This window comes from Polypterus senegalus, chromosome 2 (genome assembly GCF_016835505.1).
Source record: "Polypterus senegalus isolate Bchr_013 chromosome 2, ASM1683550v1, whole genome shotgun sequence".
Lineage (NCBI taxonomy): Eukaryota > Metazoa > Chordata > Cladistia > Polypteriformes > Polypteridae > Polypterus > Polypterus senegalus.
This window is the reverse complement of record NC_053155.1, coordinates 49,481,879-49,505,343: the sequence shown is the minus strand read 5'-3', so window position 1 is coordinate 49,505,343 and position 23,465 is coordinate 49,481,879.

Sequence of the window (23,465 nt, the reverse complement as noted above, 5' to 3'; positions counted from 1 at the left end):
CTACTGTTTTGCCTTGAACCCCACTCCAGACTCCAGACTTATTTGGTGTTCTTCCCTGATGTGGCTTTAAACAAGCCCATGTCTAGCCATGCTCCATGATCAGTTTTCCACAGGAACACCAAATCAGAACTCCCTGGTGTGACTATGACACTGATCTTTTAATAATCTGTTAAATGTTACGGTTTTCAGACGATTTCTGAACTGCCCGTTTTCTTGAAGAAATAAACATAGAGTATTCTGACCCCAAACAGTTTAACAGTAGATTGCTAGTCTCTTGCCAACCCTTTTTAATCTAAACAATGAAAGGGCAACATGGTTCCAGCTTAAGTAGCTAGTAACTCTTACACTGCTATTGATGATCCATGACATCTTTTCATTTCTTGCGTACCTTTCTTGGCTACACTTCCTCTCTAACAGGCTTGGTATCTTAATGGTAATGTTGCTCGTTTCTAGCACACTGCACTGGAACTCTCTATTTCTCTCTCTCTCTGACGCTTTCTCTCTGATGTGGGCCAGCCTCAGCCTACAGTGAAGTTAGCAACAGTTAACAGCAGAAAATGAGAGCTTCCGCTGATGAGCACAGTGATCACAGAACCTTTCATAATGCCACCTGAAGCAAGGTACATTTTTGCTGCCCATTTACCCAACCACTCTATATCCTTACTAGGCATGACATGATACACTTATTGTAATTCAAAATATAATATGTATTGCTGCACAGGCTTTGTGAAAGAGTTCATTTTCTGAACCTCAAATGAAAAAACTAATATATTATTTCTGCAAAAACTGTAATGCAATAAAATGATTAGCTGTAAAACAATAGACAGACAACACTGGTATTAAAAACAATAAAATATATAATACAAAATTGAATGTGAAATGAAAGTCAGCTGTGTGGCTTCTCCAGAACACTTCTCTTAATGAATCTGTTCAGTAGGCTATAAAGTCCCTGCCTGTTTTACCTAAACGCATGTGGTGCACATGTAAGATTTTTAACAGAAATTATGACTGATGTTCCTTAAGCAGATTCCAGAAGTTAATTAAATTTTACAAAATGGCATAACTAATGTATATTGTTGTGCCCTGGGTCCAGAGTTTAGTTGTTACAATACAATTTGATGTCCATGAACATTGACCCATCATAAATATTGTTAGGAGGAGACAAAAAAGTATACATTAACATAGATAACATAGGCGTACATTCACATAGATAATAACCCAGCAAATTCAACAAAAATAATAATGATAATCCTCAAACTGGCATACAGTATAGGAAGCACGGATGTGGCAAAGTAAAATTAAATGATCAACATGGGAAACAGACTGAAAGGATAGACTTTGAATACATTGCTAATGATTTACTTGTAAGTGCAAGCATCTCTCAAATGGACTTACATTAAAACTGCACAAATGCTCGTATTGCCCTCTGTTGTTCGTCATCATTAATGACTTGATTATACTGTTTGCATTTGCATTTTACCATTGCAAATTTTCTTTAGCACTACACCAGTATTTGTCACAATTTTTAAAAAGTAGTATATAAATAAGGTACTGGATGTGTTTATAATCTTAGGGTTCACACTTAACTTTTTGTTTTATTATTTTGTAATGTTAAAAAAAAGTTAAACAACAACATTACACCATACTGCCTTTACCAAAGTGGTGCCTAGGGTGATTGCCTTGGCGCCTGACTCGTTTTATTTTTCGGCCATTTTCAGAATTGCTGAACATCTAACACAATATCAAGATCACTTCGCTAAGTATTGAAGGACTTGCTTAATGAATATTCTTTTGCCAATGTCTTGCTTGGGACTGTGAGTCCTCATGTCTTTTTGGAGGAGGCTGGATCATATAATTTATCAAAATATGGAAATCTGCTGAAATCTAATCAAGTGAAACCTCTAACCTTCACCCATTACTTTCCAAACAAGAGTCCTCAAATACATTCAAATTTCCTTCTTCTTCTTCTTCTTCATCATCTTTCCCCATTTTATGAGGGGTTGATGTGCTTGATCAACCTTCTCCATACAGCTTGGTCATGCACCTCTACCACAGTCAGATCCTTTTCCTTCACATCTTCTTTTACCTTATTCATCCACATATGCTTTGGCCTCTCTTGCTTTCTTTTCCGCTGTACTTCCATTCTAATCACTCTTTTCCCCAGGTATTCATTGCCTGTCCTCATTGCCTGTCCATACCACTTCACCCTACTTTCTTATATGTTCTTAAATATCTCTCCGTTTTGTTGTACCCCTGGCTGTCTCATTCCTTATGCTGTCTATTTTTGTAACTCCAAACATACATATCAACATTCTCATTTCTGCCACATCTAACTTCTTCTCCAATGCTATCTTTACTATCCACATTTTAGCTTCATACATCATTGTTGGTCTGACCACTGTCTTAAAAAAAGTATTTTAACCTTTGCCTTAATTGTTCGATCGCACAATACTTCTGATACCTTGTTCCAATTGTTCCTTCTACACTGTACTCTGTGGGTTATTTCTGCATCCAGTTATCCACCGTGAGCTACCACTGATACTTGATATTTACATTAATCCATTCTTTTCAATAGCTCTCCCTGCAGACTAACTTCAAATCCTGATCATCATTAAATCTCATTTATTACATCTTTTTAATATTATTCTTTGATCCTCTATCTTCCAAAGTCCTTCTCAATTTTTCAAGCTTCCTTTCCGCTTTCTGTTTTCTGGTGCTATGTAATTAACAATAATCATGCACTAGGGGGATTGGTCTTTTAGCCCATGATTCACTAAATCCACAGTGCCAGAAAATGTCCTGGGAAGAACGAATAGACTGATTCCAGGGCTACAAGGGATGAAATGATTAAAAGAGCTGAGTTTAAGTAAAAAGATTAAGAGAGACATGATTGAAGTGTTTAAAATTATGAAGGGAATTAGTACAGTGGATCGAGACTGTTACTTTAAATGAGTTCAACAAGAACCTGGGTACACAGCTGGAAACTTATTAAGGGTAAATTTCGCACAAACATATTTTCTTCACACAGAGAATCAGAGAAGTAGTGTGGTAGACAGTAGAACTTTAGGGACTTTTAAAACTCAACTTGATGTTTTTTTAGAAGAATTAAGTGAATAGGAATGGCAAGCTTTGTTTAGCTAAGTGGCCTGTTTTCATCTTGATTGTTTTAATGTTCTAATAACCAGATCGTATAGGTAAGGACTTAAAGAAGAACTCAGCTACAGATCTTCAAATGTCCAAATAAGGAAATTGTAGGCTTATGTCTATCCCATCTGTTTGTCCTCAGTCTACTTTTATTTGCTAATAAATGTCAATTGCAGCAATCAATGGTCACCACTAGACGAAATTCACAGTGCTGAAATAGTTTGGAATAATGTATAAAGAAGAAAACTAAAAAAACTGTTACTTTCTTCTCTGAGCCACAACCAACAACTGAAACATTAATTTTAGATCATATGTTAGTTAAGTAATAATACAGTGCATTGTTCCTGAATCATTATTGAAATTGAGGGGAACTGAATGTTTTTGTATTTTGCTGTTTACATAATCCAATTCAGAATACATTAAAGTAGGAGCTTGTTTTTTACCTTCAAAACATGTTGTACACATTCAGTGTGAAATAATCAGATGAATAAAAAAGAGATATTCTTAAATTAAGGCTAAAAGAATCCACAAAATGTTTGATTGTATTAATTGTGCTTCTTCTTAAAACAAAACTAATGAACTCAGGTGTCACACGTTGCTAACACATAAGAAGTTAAATAGCACCCTCTTGTGTCCAATTGAAGCAGCTAAACTGATCCTAATACTACATAAAGTAACATACTGTATATGAAGTGAACAGATTAGAACACGTTGAAAAGTGTAGACATTAACATTTGGACTATCCCAGTAATATTGGTAGTCAATGGTTTCAGAAACTGCTGAAGGGAGTTTCAAATGACTTACAATGAGATCCAGTGTTCCAAAATTGAATAAAATCTATTTTTAATTTTGATGAATTTCAGCATTACAGCACAAGTTGGGGCGTATTGAAATCGTACTGAACGCAAAAAATTCGACAGACTATGGAAGATTTACTGATTGTATTTTCATTTTGACATTTAATAGCGTAAGTGCTTATTTCTTCTATTGAAAGTTTAAGGGAAGAAATTAGAAATGAAATACAAACTCTACTTAAGACCTACTCAGTAAATTACTTTATATGCAGGATTTAATTTACAGTGAAAAGCTGCAAACTGAAAAGACATTGTGAACAGCAAAATGAATGCTGATGCTGAAAAGGATGAAGTAATGTACCGGTAATTGTTCAAAGGCCACTGCTGAAGTTTATATAATTAGAAAATGTATAATCCCAAGAAAACAAGTAAGATAAGCCACACTGTCAAATTAATATCAAGAGGGATTTGAGATGATGCAGCTTATATATCAAAATGGATAACTAGCTAAATGCATTCATAATCAACAGAGCTGTCAGAAGCAATTCTGAGGCTACTATACGGACAGAATTTAGGAAACATGGGCAAAACAGCTGGAAGATGCTTATGTCTTCTACCTAACAACAAACCAAACCTAGCAGACTTTAAAATCAATTGTTGATCTAACTTGTCCAGGGAATTATGCACAATTAATAACACTGCTGTTTATATCCATCCCACAATCTGTTCAAAAGACACTCATTGTGTGTACCATCATCAGGAGTAATGAGGAAAACAGGCAAGCTTCTTTTGCATACAGTTTTGAGTAACAGACACTAAAATTCATTTAGCAGGCAGTTTCACAATTGCAAAGCAGGAAACCCACTAAAGCAATTTTTAGGGTTTAACGTCTTTATTTGGGGTGGAAAACTAGGAATACTCATCCCTATAGCTTCTGTCACACTTCAGTGTTTATCTGTGTTCTTTTCTGCAGCTAACAACATTAAACCCACTGACAGGTGAAGTGAATTACTTTCATTATCTTGTTACAATGGCACTTGTCAAGCGGTGGGATATATTAGGCAACAAGTGAACAGTCAGTTGTTGAAGGTAATGTGTTAGATGTTGGAAAAATTTGGCAAGCATGAGAATCTAAGCGACTTTGACAAGAGCCAAATTGTGATTGCTACATGTTGGGGTCAGAGCATCTCCAAAATGGTAGGTCTTGTGTTGTGTGTCCTGTATGTAGTGGTTACTACCAACCAATAGAGGTCCAAATAAGGTAAACTGGTGAACAGGGCTTACTTGGGTGCCCAAGCTCTAGCTCGTCTGGTCCCATCCCATTGAAAATCTACTGCATCAGAAATTACTGAAATACTTAAAGGGACCAAGAGGGAAAGGTGTCAGAACACACAATGCAACACAGCTAGCTGCATATCAAATTGTGTAAATGCAGTCTGGTCAGAATGCCCATGATGACTTCTGTCCACCATCAACAGTGCTTACAAAGGGCATGTGAGTGTTAGAAGTAGACCATGGAGCAATGGAAGAAGGTGCTCTGGTCTGACGAATCATGGCCAAGTGTTTGTGTGTCATTTACCTAGGGCAGAGATGGCAGCATGATGCACTATAGTAAGAAGGCAAGTCGGCAGACAATGAGATGCTCCAGTTACAGTAACATTGTGCTGGAAAACCTTGGGTCCTGGCATTCATGTGTATGTTGCTTTGACACGTACCATCTACATAAAGATTATTGCAGACCACACACACCCCTTCATGACAGCGGTATTTTCTGATGGCTGTGGTCTCTTTTAGCAGGATCACATGCCCTACGACACTGCAAATATTGTTCAGGAATGGTTTAAGGAAGAAAGAGTTCAGGGTGTTGAGTCCCAGATCTCAATCTGATCGAGCATTTATAATTTGTGGTGAAACTGTCTGATCCATGGAGGCCCCACCTCGTAACTTACAGGACTTAAAGGATCAGCCGCTAACATCTTTGTGCATGATAACACAGGACACCTTCAGAGGTCTTGTGGAGTCCATGCCTCTACCTTTCAGAGCTATTAAGTTAACTGGTGATTCAAAATTGGCTATTGTTTAACTGTGAGTAGATGTGCAATCGACTGGACATTGGAACAGACGGGTTCCCTGTCTACAGTTGGTCTATTCCTTTGAAGCTGCTAATATAGGCTCCTAAACCCTGGAGCTCAGTTTGGAAACTAAAAGGCTCAGTAAAAGAATGGCTGTAATGCTTAATGGATCAGCTTTTGTAGTATGAGATTATATTTGCATAAGATAATATATGGGAACATATCAGTTAAAAATACTGGTTCAGCTCAGAGTTTTGTTTCCAACAAGCAGAGTGCCTTTCAGCATTGATGATCTCCCAAAAATAGCTTTAATGAGAGATTGTGTTATTCAACCTCCTAGAACAGCTATTAACTGAAACAGCCAGCAATTAAAATTCTGTCTATCTCTGAGAACATCTTGAAGGTTATATCTTCTGCATAGGGTTAAAGCATGTTCTTATTTTCAATTCTGATGTCTCTTGATTGATAAATTGTAAAAGTTTGATTAAAAGGACTCCTTTATCTTCTTGTCTTTTTAAAATAACAAAATTATAAAGATACTTTTACTTGAATGAAAAAACTGCTTGTCTTTTTTCATTTTAAAAAGAACTTGAACATTTACATTTCAACAGAGATGCTGGAGGATTAAAGCAATGCCACTTTGAACTGAGTACCTACTGTACAGTAGATTATAAGTTGCCTGGTGCTTTTTGGTATTTCCAGGTCATCTTCTACTACTGATAATCAATGACACTTACTGATTTGGAATTGTAATTGGGCATAACTTTTTTACATTTTGAATGTGTATTTCTTTTCAAGTGCTTATAATTTATAAGTCATTTTGAATAAAAGTGCCATTGATATACAGTAAACACAGGCAAATGTTACGCAAATGTAACTAGCTAACAAACACAGATACTGGAAAACATTTATATTGTTGTCTTTATATTTTTGCTATCTCTCTCTGTGTCTGTGAACCCTGACGACCTAAAAATGTCTGTGTTAGGTTATTTGGTGAGTTTGAATTGACCCAAAAGCAGTTATTATAGGTATGGGTGTTGATGTCCCCTGTGAAGGACTGGCTGACTGTTTAGGGATGGTTACTGCCTTTCTCGTTTTCCTTCAGGGTTTGGCTCCGACTTGTGAAATTGCAGAAAATTGGTTATTTAAATGGAAGAATTTCAAATTATCAGTTGTAGGACATGGATCTCAACCTTATCATTTGGAACTGTATATGTAAGATTTTTGATGTTTATAGTTAAGCTTATGTGTAAATTATAGTATACACATATTATATATTATATATTATACATCTATACTAATAAAAGGCAAAGCCCTCATTGACTGACTGACTGACTGACTCACTCACTCACTGACTCATCATTAATTCTCCTACTTCCCGTGTAGGTGGAAGGCTGAAATTTGGCAGGCTTATTCCTTACAGCTTACTTGCAAAAGTTAAGCAGGTTTCATTTCGAAATTCTACATGTAACGGTCATAATGGTCGACAACGTCCACCATGTTGAACTTTTTTATTTATGGCTCCATCTTCACTAAATTTGGTAGGCGGCTTCCCTGCGCTAACCGAAACCGATGTACGTACTTATTTCAGTGGTATGACGCCACTGTCGGCCACCATATTGAACTTTCCAACGTTACTAATTCTCCAACTTCCCATGTAGGTAGAAGGCTGAAATTTGGCAGGCTCATTCCTTACAGGTTACTTACAAAAATTAAGCAGGTTTCATTTCGAAATTCTAATCGTAACTGTCATAACAGTCGACAACGTTCGCCATGTTGAACTTTCTTATTTATGGCCCCATCTTGTCAAAATTTGGTAGGCGGCTTCCCTGCGCTAACCAAAACCGATGTACGTACTTATTTCAGTGGTATGACTCCACTGTCGGCCGCCATATTGAACTTTCCAACGTCACTAATTCTCCAACTTCCCGTGTAGGTAGAAGGCTGAAATTTGGCAGGCTCATTCCTTACAGCCTACTTACAAAAGTTAAGCAGGTTTCATTTCGAAATTCTACGCGTAACGGTCATAATGGTCGACAACGTCCGCCATGTTGAACTTTTTTATTTATGCCTCCATCTTCACTAAATTTGGTAGGCGGCTTCCCTGCGCTAACCAAAACCGATTTACGTACTTCTTTCTGTGGTATGACGCCACTGTCGGCCGCCATATTGAACTTTCCAATGGTCTTTGTTACCTATGGGCCCATCTTCAAGAAATTTGGTACGCGGGTTCCCAACGCTAACTGAATCCTACTTATGTACATATATACGTCCATAGCCTGCAGCTCGGTTGCGTGTTAAGTGGTGTTGGGTCCCCCATCCCCACGCCTCCCATGTTGTTGGCTGCCTGTCCATATAAGGCTGTCCATCACTTCGGTCTCTTCATTCTCTTCCTTGCTTCACCCCGGTATTCAAGTCTCCCTGCTGATAACTGCAGCCTTTTTATTTAATCCATGGCTTCTCCGCTGTTTTATTGTTCGTTTATTACGATTATAGTTATTGTATAGGTATTTTAGACTTAGTTTACATTGTTCAAGTACCCATTTCCTTTATTGTTCCAACCGTACCCCCATTAACATGTCTATCGAGGTGATCACCATCGATCAAAGAATTGTCACTTACCAAGTGGTTTCCATGCCCGGAGATGGTGCCTGCCTTTTCCAGTCTCTATGTTACATATTGCACGGCCATATCAGGCTCACTCTTGATATCCGGAAGAACATTGTGTCTTATGTATTGAATGACTGGGACAGGTTCAAGGTGTGGACTGATCATGGTACAGGAGATAATTATACTACACAGGAGCACTATAAGAGTGAAATGCTTAAGCCCTTCACCTATGGTTCTGCATGTGAGTTGATGGCTGCCGTTGAATTGTTCGGTTGTCACTTTCAAGTGTACCGAAATGACCAAATATTTTACACCTTTGGACAACCGCCAATACCTCTTAAACATCTTAGATTGACAGGTGACAATTTGAGTAGTGGACACTTTGATGTTTATGAATGTTTAAACTCTCAAAAGCTGGATGCAAAGTTATCGATGAAACTGGTTGTATGCTTACAACGCTTGACAGATGCCGAATGTCACTTCAACACAACAAGTCCTGCAAATACTAACGTAATTGAAACAAACCATGAAACTCAAACCGATTATGACAGCAGCAATCCAAGCAGTGAGATTTGAGACAAGATTGCTTTTCACATGGCCAACTGTACGTTGCATGCTCAAGAGTAAGCTGAGCGCACAGCTTGGTCATATTACAACTGGAGGGCCGAACTGACAATGTGGCATACAAAAGCATCCTTAACAAATAATTATCGGTATATTTTCCCTCAGTTTAAAAAGGTTTACTGTTCTTCTTAATAAAAATTTTAAGGCAGTACTTTGCCGCTGCGAAGCGTGGGTATTTTGCTAGTATATTATAAATGGACAACCTGAAATGAAGCACATCAACTAAATATTAAGGGTTTGAACACTAGTGTCAATGTAATTTTTTTTTTTTAAGAAATTTGCAAAAATTAGTAAAATACACTTTTTGCTTGGCCATTTTTGGGTACTGAGAGTTTCTTGATGTGGGGAAAATTGAAATGAAATGATTTTAGCATGAAACATAGCAAAATATGAAAAAAGTGAAGTGAAAAAACTAAATACTTTCTAAATCCACTGTATTTTAATCATATTATAGCGTTGGCGCCATGCAGCACAATGAATGGATTCTCTGCTCTGTATATGGCTCTTTCAGGTGGCTAACCATCTTTTAAAGGTCTGCTTGCCTTTTGCCACACTAGTTGGAAAAATATGTGACTTTGCATGCTTGTCATTTATACAGGCACCCCTGCTACTGATGATGTAATTCCATTTCATAATTGGGAGATTCATCCCTGGCTGATGTAAATTGTCATCGACATTACAATATATTTCCAGCCTTTTTTAACCTCTACATTATTTAATTCATGGAAGTCATTATATATCTAGCACTTTAGACATCACCATATCGATGATTTGTATGTGTCCTTTGAATGTGTACTCTTAAATATAGTCAGCAAAATACGTTTTTTTCCTATGTACAAAACAGAAATTTCATCAGAGGTAACCTGTCTAACTTACTTTATCTTCCATTAACGTCTGTCCCTCCACTGATACTTGACAATTTTGAAGAAGGTTCAACCATTATTTTTAGATTCTACCAACAAATATCAAGCAATTCACCCTTAACCCCTTGCTCAGGGGTCATTTGGAAAATTATCTTTCCATTAATTATTTCAGCTCGTTTTGGGTTAATTTTTTTGCATATTTTTCATATAGCCTTGGAATTGAAAATCACCCAAAATCCTCTCATGGCAATATTCAGAATAACACCAGAAGGGGTAACTTTGTGCAGTGAAAACTGCATCAGATAGTAAAACGACATTGTTACAATTTGAACTTTTTTTATTTTAGAAAATCACACAATACAATTAATTGGTTTTACAAAGAGTAACTTTGCTTAACTGCAAGAATGCTAACCCACCTACCATAACTCAAAATAGAAAGCAATGCATTCTATTACCTTAAAATGGAAAAAAAAATTAAATGTTTTCTTTGAGGTACAGTTCAAGATTTTTTTTTTTTTTTAGAATCTGGCAAAAATGAATTAATCTCATCCTAAAATAAGCATGCTGGGTCTCAGCTAAAGCTTTCCTAACTTCAGACTTAGCTGTTTTGTCATTAGCTCGGAGATGGGATTGAATGTTCAGTTGTTTTTCGGAATGCAATTTTTTGTTTTTTGGAATGCAATTTGAGTATTCCAGTATCGATTGTACATGCTGTGATCGGAGTATTTTGGAATTCCTGCAAATCATTTTGTACTTTTTGTGTATCTGAGGTTTATTTTTTGCACTTTTTTAAGGTGTCAATTTGTATTCTGTTTATTTGTGTGAGTTAATGGTTACAACAATAGTTAAGATAAACACAATTTCAAGGAGCAAGGAATGTTTTTGAGTCATTCTGCTCTGTGGAAGAATGTTTAATGGGGGCACTTTTATTCGTCAGCCGTGCATTTTATGAAAGGGAAACTGGTCTTCCACTTTAATAAACTTTGTTTGAATTTAAGTTAGTAGTGATTTTTTTATAAGAAAATTGTTTTATCTCTTTTTTTGGTTTGCCTTTAGTGTTGATGCACAGTAGTTTTACTTTTTAGACACAACCAAATGCCTTTTGCTTATAAGTAAATGTCATTTCATCTCATTATTTGATATTCAGAAAGTTGGCACAGGATTGTTCAGAAACACCACCGCTTATGGACTTTATCTTTTTAATTAAGTGTGTTTTACTCAGTATATTCTGTTTGTCTTTTCAATAAAAATTTAAATTTTCCCACAATATGTTCTTATGTTATATTGATAAGCTTATAACTGGCATTGTGCTGAATCAGAAGACATAAATCAGTGGATGATTGGGTGAAATATCACTGCTGTACACATCAGTTCAACAATACCCAAGGTATACCAAGGTGGATTTCTGGGCTTAGGTCCCAGATGTTTAGTATTCTTTTTCCTGTTTGCTTGTCTTCCTCCTGATCTTGTGCAGATCATAACAGTATGATTATGCTGTTGACTAAATTACTGTTTGTGTTTTGGGCCTCTCAATAAAATACTAAAATTAAAAAATGTGCTGGTTTACCTCTGAAGAAGGTTCACCAGCATGTTCTTTCCATTTCATCCACTTACATGAATATTTGGAATTTTTAGGAACTTCAGAAATGACCTCTCTCAATTACTATTCTAAGTAGAAGAATATTGTTCTTTTCCAGAAGTGGAAAAAAATAATGTTTAGTCCTTGTATAGCGTATTGAATTGTATACTGTCTCACTAGCATCAGTTGTCATTACCAATCAGTGACATTACAAGTATCATTACCTTAATCCTCAGTACTTTTCAGGTCGTTGGCATACAGAATAAGCAATGGTGTTGAAGGAACACAGTTGTTTTGGCATAATGAGGTTTTAGAAACTAATTAAAAACTATCAGTAAAGAGTGCCAGGTGGGGTTCATTTTTCATGTGTCATATTTCGTTTCTTTGTGGATTATTTTATTTCAAGTGGACATATGAGCTTCTTAGAGAGGCCTTTGGTTTCTTTCATGCTCATAAACATAATGCGTTGTAATTATTTTATTCTCTACTTCTGTCTTATTTCTGTAACCATATTGGGACTGAGTTAGCACCGTTGGGGTGTAACTGTTAAATGACTTTACTTTATTGCCATAGCAACACCAGTTCTTTAGCATTTAGTTTGGCAATGCTTTTATGAGTAAAGCATCAATACAAGTGTAGAATATAATAACATCAGTAAAAATACCCTAAACATCTCTCAGGCATCCAATTAAACAAAGCACTTAGGCATATTTATCAGATTAGAGAAGGAAACTCTTAAGATCAAGATGCTGAGTTCATGCATTGAACATGCAGATTTTTTTTATCTTGTGGACTGAAATTTTTGATATACTAGGAATAGCACAAATGCAAATATAAAATTGATCTGAGCCCTTCAAGAGAAGATGTATCAAACATCAGTAAGACTGTATTGTTGTCATTGTTGTTATATTGTTATTTTTCATTTATATTAATTACTAAATACTTTGTTTTTGATGTATTTGAACAAATCTTATCCTCATATATGACAGTGAGTGGTATCATTTATTCTTACATTTGTTTTTTATACTGTTTTATTTCTGAGGTGGTAATGATAGATTGTCCATCTAGCTCAATGAAGAGGATTACTTGTGATCTGTTTTATGTTGTATTTACCCTATTTTTTGACACCCATTGCATTCCCAACTACCTGGAAAGTGATATCTCCTCTGAATTGTTTTTCCCAAGATTTCTTCCATTTTTTCCTATACAAGGTTTTTAATGGGGGAATTTTTTCTTGTCTTCTTTGAGAGTCAAGGCTGGGGACTGTCAAAAAAAGGGTCTGTTAAAGCCCATTGAGGCATTATTTGTTTGATTTTTGGGCTGTAGAGTATATAAATTGTTCTTGTTGTTATTGAAAGGATTTCTCCTATTTTTTCATTTGGCTCACAGAGATGTTCTCTTTGCCCTTCATGTTTCAGTTTTCTCCAGGGTGCACAGTGTGGTTTCTGGTCGTACAGAATTGATCCTAGCTATGTAAATGTCTTTTGAACACTGAGCACTTTGAAATAAAGTTCCACTTGCTTTCTGACAAACTCTGCCTAGCTCTTTATTTATGTTGGTCTTTACACAGAGAATTGTAACCTCCATCTAACTCTAAACTTCATTCAGAATGTTCCATTTGTGAGCACTCTGCTTCCTAAAATTCTTTCATCAATCCACCTATTTTCAAACTTACTTAATCAAGTTCAAGATGTAAGACCATCCCAGGTTAAGGCACGAGGCAGAAGTAAACCCTATTTGAAGTTCCTGACCAGCACGGGGCATATTCATATACATGCCCACACTCACAGTACATGGGTCTATTACACATGCCATTGAAACGCATGACTTTGAGATATGAGAAGAAAGCTGGAGTACAAAGGGGAAAAAAACACATGAAAATTCTGCACAAACAATGACTGGGCCAAGATTTGAACCAGACCTCTAGTGTTGTGAGGTAAGAGCACTGACCACTGCAGGACCTGGCCTAAAATAATATGAATTATTGATAATAGTTAATTTGTTTAAACATTTCATCAGCTGCAATTAAGAGGATGTTTAAAGATAGGCTTATGTGTAACACAGTCACACTTCTTTCTTAGCCATGATTTCTCATGATGTATAAGTTTTGAAATGATCCTTAAGTTAGTTTCATTATGCTATCACGCCAATTAACTTAACTCATAATGTACATCATTGGTATATGGAAGAAAGCTTGAATACTCAGAACAGCAACACAAACCAGACTGGAAATCAAAGCCTGGTCTCTGGCTGTTAAAGTAGCATCGAGATGCAACCAAGTTGTATGGAATTACCAGGAGAGGAGTCATTAAAACAGGCCTGACAGATACTAGGAATAACAGAAATGCAAATATAAAATTGACCTGAGCCCTTCAGGAGAAGATGTGTCAAAAGTCTAAATAGTCTCTTGACTGTATTGTTGTTATATTGTTATTTTTCATTTATGTGAATTACTAAATACTTTGTTTTGATGTATTTGAACAAATCTTATCCTCATATATGATACTGAATGGTATAAGGAAAGAGACAGAGAGCATCAAAACCAAATCATACCCAAGAATTGTAAGCAAAAGTAACAAGTCAGTAGGCATGAAGCCACAACAGGAAATAATCAAATCAAACATGCAAGATGTATAATCTAAATGTGTCTAATTGGGATAATAATGGTTCCACTGGTGACATTCTCAAAGAATCATGACATTGATATAACAAAGCATTATTAACTGCACCACCTTCTTGGTATTTTTAATCAATTTATTATTTGTTTTCCTAATATGCGTTTCTCCAACATATTATTGCATTAAAATGCAAGGAAATTTAATCGTGAAGTCCTTGGGGGTCCACTTCTATTGTTGGTTGATACACCTTTTCTTTGTCAAGAAGTGTATTTGCACAAAAAGTGACAGAATTCATTATCTACTTAACTCTGTCAAGTTTTACCTGAGCAGAAGTGATATTTTTTCTAGCTTGGGCAGTTTCAGCTCCCAGATGTGTTGCCCTGACCACAACTTTGTTCATTTAATGTCAGGCTTAGTACTTTTCAGTTTTGTTCATTTTCTGATCTGTGTATGATTCTCCTAGACTGGTTTTTCTCAGTGTCTTGTGTACTTTGGGTTTAGTGCCTAAACTTGTCAGGTGTGTGCTCACCCCTTGTTGGAAGACATGTATTCTTTTTTATTTCCATTTATTTAAAAAAACAAAACACAGTCTATTGAGATGAAGTTAACATAGCAAAAACATTACTAAGCTCCAAAGACAGTCAATGACATTCAGTACTCAGCCCCCATCCAATGAAAAGAAAGCAAAAGTATATGACTAGACATACTGTATTGCTTACATAAATGAATGTGGAAAAGCAGATTTAAGCCCACAGGCATTGAACTCATCCATAATATGTTTAAGCATTTGGATACCTTCCCATATTTTGGCAGATACAAAATAATTATTAAACAGTATCTAGCAGGGAGCTATTAGCACCATGAATGAACCAGATTCAATGCTGGGAAATGCACTGTGGAAGGGTAGTTCCTTTTTCTTGAGGTATTACAAACTCAAATAACATGGGTAAATAGCAACAACAAAAACCAGTAACTACACAAATAATATTTGAACCCTGTATTGTATAAGCTTGTATTGTATAACATTTTAGTAAACAACCCATGTAAGGGTATGACAAGAAAACCTCATTTGGAATTCAGCAATGAATGCAGCTACAAGGACTCCCTCACCCTCATCCTGGGTCTCTCTCTTTCTCAGTTAGCTGAGGTAGTCTCGGTGCTCTAGCCAATACCTTCGCCAAGGTGCTGTTGAAGCCTTCAGGAGTTCAGAGGGTAAGAGTTTATGGAGAATTACAATTCGAAATTTTCTGTGTTAAGCAGGTTACCTGTCATGGTGATCCAGTGTGTCCTGTGAGGATTTCAAGCACCATTGTGTGGTGACACTTTTTATAAGTTTAAGATAATATAGTGTTGGTACCATAAATCAATCATTGTTTAACTAGGAGCTTTGCCCCTTTTTACAAGAAGAGAGTCTTGTACAGTGTGTTGCCTTCCAGGTGTACAGGTAGGAGACCTACCTGGAGGGGTGCATAGGCTCTTGACAGTTGTTCAAGTTGGAACAAATGACATACTAAACATAAGGGCAGGGCTTCAGTTTTGCCATCCAAGTTTAAAGAGTTATGTGCCAAACTGAAAAGCAGAACTGGCAAGATGGTCTTCTTTAAAGTTCTTCCTGTGCCACTCATTAATTCGAGTAAGACTGGGCAGATTAGAAGGCTTAATGCGTGGCTCAGATCTTGGTGTAGTATAGAGGGGCATGTGTTTATGAGATACTGAGAATCCTTCTGGAATAGATGGGACTTAATTGGCCATCACACGTTACATTTGCTGGAACTAAGGAATGTGGGGTAAGGGTCATGAGGGTTTGCAGTTGGGAGTTTAGGACCAAGCAGGTTTACAAATTCATATCAAGTTATGAACAGCCATGTAATATTCAATACACATAGTAACTTAATTTCTAACCCAAAGTTGAAGTGTCATAGTATAATAAGTTATACATTAAAATTGTTTGACTTAATGCTAGTTGTATTAAGAATAAAATAAATAAGTTGCAATTATATGTCGCTGGAATAACAGAAGGCTGGTAAAGTAATATAAATGGGTAGGAGTATAACACAGAATGGTACACATTTTGTACGAAAGACAAGCAAAACCAAAAAGGTGGGAGAGTTGCCATTTATTTAAAACAATGTAAATGCGGGGCTTCTTCACATAGATGATGCACATCTTAGTTAGGATGTTTGGATTAAGTTAGTCAGCTTTATGGATCTAGGCATAATACAGGTATTTGCCGACTTATGACTAGTGATGAGCAAGCACCAAAGTGTTCGGGTCCAAACACATGGCGATGTTTGTGTGCTCTACCGAGCACCCGAGTATAATGTAAGTCAATGGCAGACAACCAAGCACCCCCTGCTCTGAAGAGGGGAGGGTGCCTGGTCCATTGGAAAAGGTCAGAAAGTGACAGAAATACCACCCAAATGGACCGGGAACAGCATGGGGACGATGTCTGGATGCATCTTGGACTCCCAAGTCACTGCTGGGAACCAGTTTGTGCGAATTGTACGCCACGCCAGACTGACAAAAACACGCCCAAAACCCCCCAAAAAGACACACACACACACACACAGGCACGCGAGACAGAGGCACACACACACACACACACACGAGACAGAGGCACACACACACACACAAGACAGAGGCACACACACACACACACAGGCACGCAAGACAGAGGCACACACACAGGCACTCCAGGCTCCCGAAAGAGACATACGCACACACGAAACAGAGAGAGAGAGAGTGAGCGAGCGAGCAAGCGAGAGAGGGAAGGCTGAAAGCATAAGGTAGAAAAGGCTTGTTTTTGTTTTCAGTTCTGTTTACAGCGGTCGGTTCATAGCATGCATTGTGGCAATGTTACTTTTCTTGGTTTTTAAATGTTCATTTTTTTCCGTGTGCTTAAAACTCATTAAAAAAAGTGTTTACAGCAATCGGGTCATAAGGCTATAGGCCTTGAACTCTTGCAATGTTAGTTTTCTCTGTTGTTCAAGTTTTTCTCTGTGTTATTCAATGTTTTTACATTTAGTTTACTATTAGATGTGCATTCTATCATATAATTAACTATATTTGTGCTTAAAAATCTTTAAAAAAATATATTTACATACAGTTTGTACGGTCTGGAATGGATTAATTGTATTTACATTCAATCCTACGGGGGAAATTGCTTTGGTTTACGACCAGAGTTTTGGAACGAATTATGGTCGTGAACCGAGGTTCCACTGTATATTTGTGCAAATCCTTTTAAATACGCAATCCAGTGACTTATTGAATAGTGATTAGACTTCAGTGTCCCCTACATAAACTATACTATACAGTATAGTACTGAGTAAACTGTATAGTATTGTAACATAACTCTTGCATCAGTGATTTCTAATTGAGTAACCAGCAGTATAAGTTACTATTCCATTATTCAAATGAGCAGCTCCAGTGCCAGCTACAGGGGAGACTATAAAAGGGATAAGCCTGCCACAGTTTCATGATCACCATTCTAGTGCTAAATTGAGCCACACTTCCAATGGCAGAAAGCTACCTTAAAGAGCAATGAAATTAGCAAAATTCCATTGAGTGGGTCAATGCTAGAATATACCACTCACGGCTACAGCATTGTCATTAAGATCTGACAAATCTCCTCTAGTTTAGCTCACACATTGTTGCTCCATGCTGCTTTCACTAGCAAAGACACAATGTGAAGCTGGTGTTCCCGTAGTGAATGTTTAATCATTTTATGCTCATTTAATTACTTTGGCATGCAAGTCTAAACTGTGCCAAAGATGCAACAGTTTTATACTGGAAAGGGTGATCAGATCAACCATTTGGCCTGTGTACCACAACAGCAGAATCTCAAGTTGCTTCACAGTATAAAACAACAAAGTATAAGTTCAGGTAGTTGTAAATTATAAATAATCATTCTTTCATTTTATGAAAGCTGGTGATTTCAATGCCGCTGTTGTTTTTTTGTTAAATTTTAAACTATTACAAATACCATACCATAAGAGCAACTGTTTGCTTGCCACACTCTTGTTAGCTAGATCTCAGTAAGCATGACTTTAACTTTGCTGTAACCAGATCTGTTAATTTATCTTTTTAAGTGTAATTATGTATGGTTATGCACCTTTCAGTTGCAGTATAATATATGTAAATCTGTGTAATCCCCATTTTACAGTAAAGAGCAGTACACAAGAAGAAGCTGAGTTGAATTGAATGATGAAACTAAGTGACTTGATTTCTCATTGTAGTTCAAAAGCAAGATAGAAAGGTATAAAGACACATTGATTGCTTCAATTGAGTGAAAGAGCTGCTGTGTCCTTCCTTTACAATTTCAGATATGAGTCAGAGAAAGACAATGTGAAATACACATGGTGACTAAATATAATCAGAAAGAATAAAAAGACCCAATGGCTTTTCAGTATACAAGAAGAGTTTGCATATTTACATCACTCAGTTCTTACTTTCAAGCAAGCAAACCCAAAGCCAAAATGACTAGAGTGAATGTTATAAACAATTTACAAGTGGGCTCAAGTTTGTTTTTTTTTCTTTTACATCAGCTGTCAAATACAATATCAGAGAGAAAGTGAGGTGAAGTGGTTGTGGTGAGTAACTGTCAGTATGTGTGAATAATCTGCAGGCTTCACAGATTAGGCCCTGTTTAATGTCTTCTATATAGAAGTTCAACACACTGTATTAAAGTGTCTCTGTAGATCACAGCGAGAGTCATAAGGGGATTGTTTTGTGACCTGAGCATAGCAACACCGAGAAGGAATTTAGTGTTCTGTCATTAATGAATAGTGTAGCCCAAGGAAGGCATGGACATTATGAGGACTTTTAGCAGTGAAACTGAAAATGAAGTACTGGGAATTTGCAGATCTTGCTTTGTGATGCAAACAGAAAGACCTGTATAAAGCTGTGAAAAGTACAATGGAGGAGGGACAGAGTTTGACCAGAAAGAGGGGTTATGGACAGTGGTACAGCCAAAATGGCTTTCAAATACTTTAAAGGACTTGAACTGGATGATGGTGTGGGGACGACTGTGTGAGAGAGAGTATGTGTGGACAAGGTGTGACAAGGACAAGGAAATGCCCAGGTGGAGATAATTAGGCACATGTTTTGGGAGTGCAGTTGGACACAAGAAGTGTGGGTGAAGGGGGAAGGATTACTAATAATGGTAAAAGATTCAGTTGTTTCGTCTTATGGCTTACTTTTGAAAGGAGAGGGTCTACCTAGAAATGGCAGAAGTTCAAGGGAAGCCTTTGTAATATGGCATATTGTTAGCCTGGCAAAGGTCTATCCTGATAAAGAGGTTTTATGACTGGAGATGTGCAGTGGATAAAAAAGAGTTTTTAAAAGGAGCTAGAAGGGAAAATTAAGAGAGATATTGAGAAGTGGGGTTTCACAGCATTTAAGGAAAGATGGAAGGGATTGTGGACATTCGGGAATGGGAAACAGAGCTTTAATTGGAATTGAGCTAAAGTCCAAATTATGTGTGAGTAGTATTGGTGTTTGGTTCAATGCTTTAGAAGGATTATGCTCTTTAGTTAAGAAATGAAAATGGGAACATGACTGTTCCTTAACAAAACTGTTTTCGTGGTATGTGGTGATTGAATTGTTTTGAATTTTATTTTGTAATGTGTAAATAAAACTTTTACAAAAAAAGGGAATTGAGGCAATTGCACACAATGTTAGTTTGGAAAACTGGTTGACAGACAGACACCCAACAGCCACAATATGATGAAACATTGGATAGTGTAATTAACGGTGCCGCAAAAGGATGATGTTTAGCTGCAAAAACAGAACAGCATTTTTCTGATGTTAATGTTGTTACACCTGTGTTTAGAACCCTGAATGAAAACCTATCTGTTAGCAGTTTTAGATCTGGAGAAAGCAGAAAACAAATTCAGTCCTTTATACTGGTCATAAACCAAAATAAATATTGAATTTGGATCTTACAGGAGCCAGTGAGTCATAGAATTAGCCAAAAAGCATATTTGCTTTAAGAGCCCACTGTAAACAGCCATTTAATTTCTAGTCAGTATTGCAAATGGTGAATTTTAGTGTCTCCTGTACAGCAGCATCATGAACAATGACAGACAGGGTTATTTAAGGTTTTTATGAAAGTGAACCTACAGCAAACAGTAAACATTTTGTGAATTTTTATTAAGCGTTCAGTCCCTGCAGCACATGTTGAGTGTATAGCAAGAATTGCCTTACTGGCATCAAACACAAAATTCAAATCAGCTCAATTATTTGTAATTGATTTTTGTATATTGTGCTGTGACAAGTTCTTAGATAGATACAAATTCAAACGTTACAAATGGCTAATTACAGTACATATTGAATACAATGAAGACACAGATTTGTTTAAACAGGCAGGAAATTAAAGTGGTTTGAAGCTGATTAACATGGAACCCAATCATTTCCGTCCAATAATTAATTGTTAAGCTATGGCCAGTTGACAACGAAGGAGAGGAAAACAAAAACTCAAGTCAGCAGTACCCCTGGAGAACATAAACATCTGGGAGGTGCAGACACAGTCACGGGGACAGTGCTAGAGACCTTGGCCAGCTGGCTGCTCACTCCCTAATGCGAATTCTATAATAGAGTCTGTGCTGGGCTTTTAATTTGACATCAGAATCTTTCCATCCATTGATTCCAATGCTCCTAGTATATCAGGTATCTTTCCATGGGCAGGAAAAACAGCTTGACAGTAGAGCAGTGGCACCAAGTGCCACAGCAGGATATCAAGAAGAGAAACAGAATAGAGCAGATACTTTAACATTTTGTACTACTGGTCAACTTGGATATTTTAAAAGTTAAGTAATCTTAGTGCTGATTTCAGAAGTGTGCTGAGAATTTACCTTATCACCAATGTTTTTAATTTTTCTAGGTAGTATATTTAGTATATAAACCCTTATTAAGGTTTTTTTAAAGTTAAAATCAAGATTAAAATGTTTTAATTGCTGCATGTGAACGTGATATACAGTGACTTTCCCAAATGGCATAAAATAAGAGTTGGCAAGTTGTAACTGTAATATGTTTGGATGTGCTGAGACAGGAATCACTAGTTGGTATTCAGATGTCAAATTGTAAATGTCTATGTATTTACATCTTTAAAAATTAAATTCTTGGATTCTCATCTGTAAATTTTTCCTGGAAATCTTGGAGCGGTCAGCAGTGAGCAGTTTTATGAGGACATTTCTGAAATGGAAAAGTGATACCAAGGCCAGTGGAGTCCCAGACTACTGCTGGACAGGGATAGTCCTGAGGCCAAGTACAGCAGAAAATTGTACATCTATACCTTATAGGTGAGATGCTGCCTAGACACACACACACATACACATAAACACATATATATATATTTATTACAAACCCTTTCGTGATACCAAAAGTCTGATTAGATATTTAAATTCACAATGAAACATACTATAATTATTGTAACTTATATTTATACAGTAATCCCACCTCGATCGTGGGGGTTGCGTTCCAGACCCTCCCGCGATAGGTGAAAATCCGCGAAGTAGAAACCATATGTTTCTATGGTTATTTTTATATATTTTAAGCCCTTATAAACTCTCTCACACTGTTTATAAATATTCCCCGCAGAGTTATAAAGCATAATCCCTTTGTATTCTCTTAGATATTAGGTAAGATTCATTGAAATTATGTATATAAACACACTGTTTATATACAGTAAAACCTAAATATTAATATTAAGATATTGAGTGTTTCCGATATCACATGTTACAGCCATTGCGATAGACATGCCACCAGCAATAAATACGTACAATGCAACAAAAATAGTATACAGTAAATGTGTGTGTACAGTGACACTAAACGTACGTACATGTACTAAGTACTGTAAGTAGAAAATTAATTATGGTTACTCACCAACAATGACACGATGACTTGTCCGATAACAATGAGTTTTATTTTACTGCACAACAAAGGAGAGCGTTACAGCCCTTAAAGGAGCCTCTTCAGGCAAATGTGTAGCACTGCCGTTGTTCTTCTTCTGGCAGTCTTCAATGCAAACCCCTAAAGCAGATTCCATCCAGACTACTGCCTTATTACATCCACTTACAACTCGTTTTGCACCCTGGTTAAAAGGACACTGCGGCCGTAGATCTTATATTCCTTTCCTACTTTTTAAATAAAAGAATCGTAGCCTTCAACAAATCCAAAACGTTTACCTTTTTGGCAATCGTTAACATATTCCGTTTGCGCTTGGGCACGGCCCCTGAAGCAGTAGCAGATCGTTTTGGAGCCATAATGAAGGGCTTGACTATGCACAAAGATAAACACAAAAGAGCACAACTCTTTACACAGCGAAACACGTTGATGCTGAATGAGTGAGACGAGACTTCCTGGTTAACACTGCATTCAGCAGGCAGGAACTTAACTGCGTGCTCTGATTGGTTAGCTTCTCAGTCATCCGCCAATAGTGTCCCTTATATGAAATCAACTGGGCAAACCAACTGAGGAAGCATGTACAAGGAAGTAAAAAGACACATTGTCCGCAGAACCCGCGAAGCAGCGAAAAATCCGCGTTATATATTTAGTTATGCTTTCATATAAAATCCGCGATAGAGCAAAACCGCGAAAGTCAAAGCGCGATATAGCGAGGGATTACTGTATATATATATATATATGACTAACAAACAGAAATGCAGTCTACACAGCTATCCAGCAGCTCTAGTCAGGGTGTGCCACACTAAAATTGTGAGTCCTCATTCTCCATATAAAAATTAAAACTGAAAAGATGTCTCTTATATAAGCAGGCAAATCATTCACAGCTTTAGGGCCATGCAGCTGAAAACTTGTTATCTTAAGATATTAATGATTACTTCTGGTTTGTAAGTAATAACAAGTTCATATATGTAAGCAGGGCCTTGGCCAAGGAATGTTTTATATGTAAAAAGGTGGACTTTGAAATCATCTCTAAGTTTTATTGAAAGCCAGTAGAAAACTTTCATGACACACATTGTGTACCAAAAGTAGCATGTAGCCATTAAATGAATAAGGGACAGGTTTTGTACTTTGTTTATAGATACTGTATATTAAACAGCTGTCCAATCAAAACACCTAAATGCTGTCATAAACTAGGAGTCCCAAAAACACATAAGGCCCAAAAATACTTCCACAAAGTATTCCATTAGGGGGGATTACCA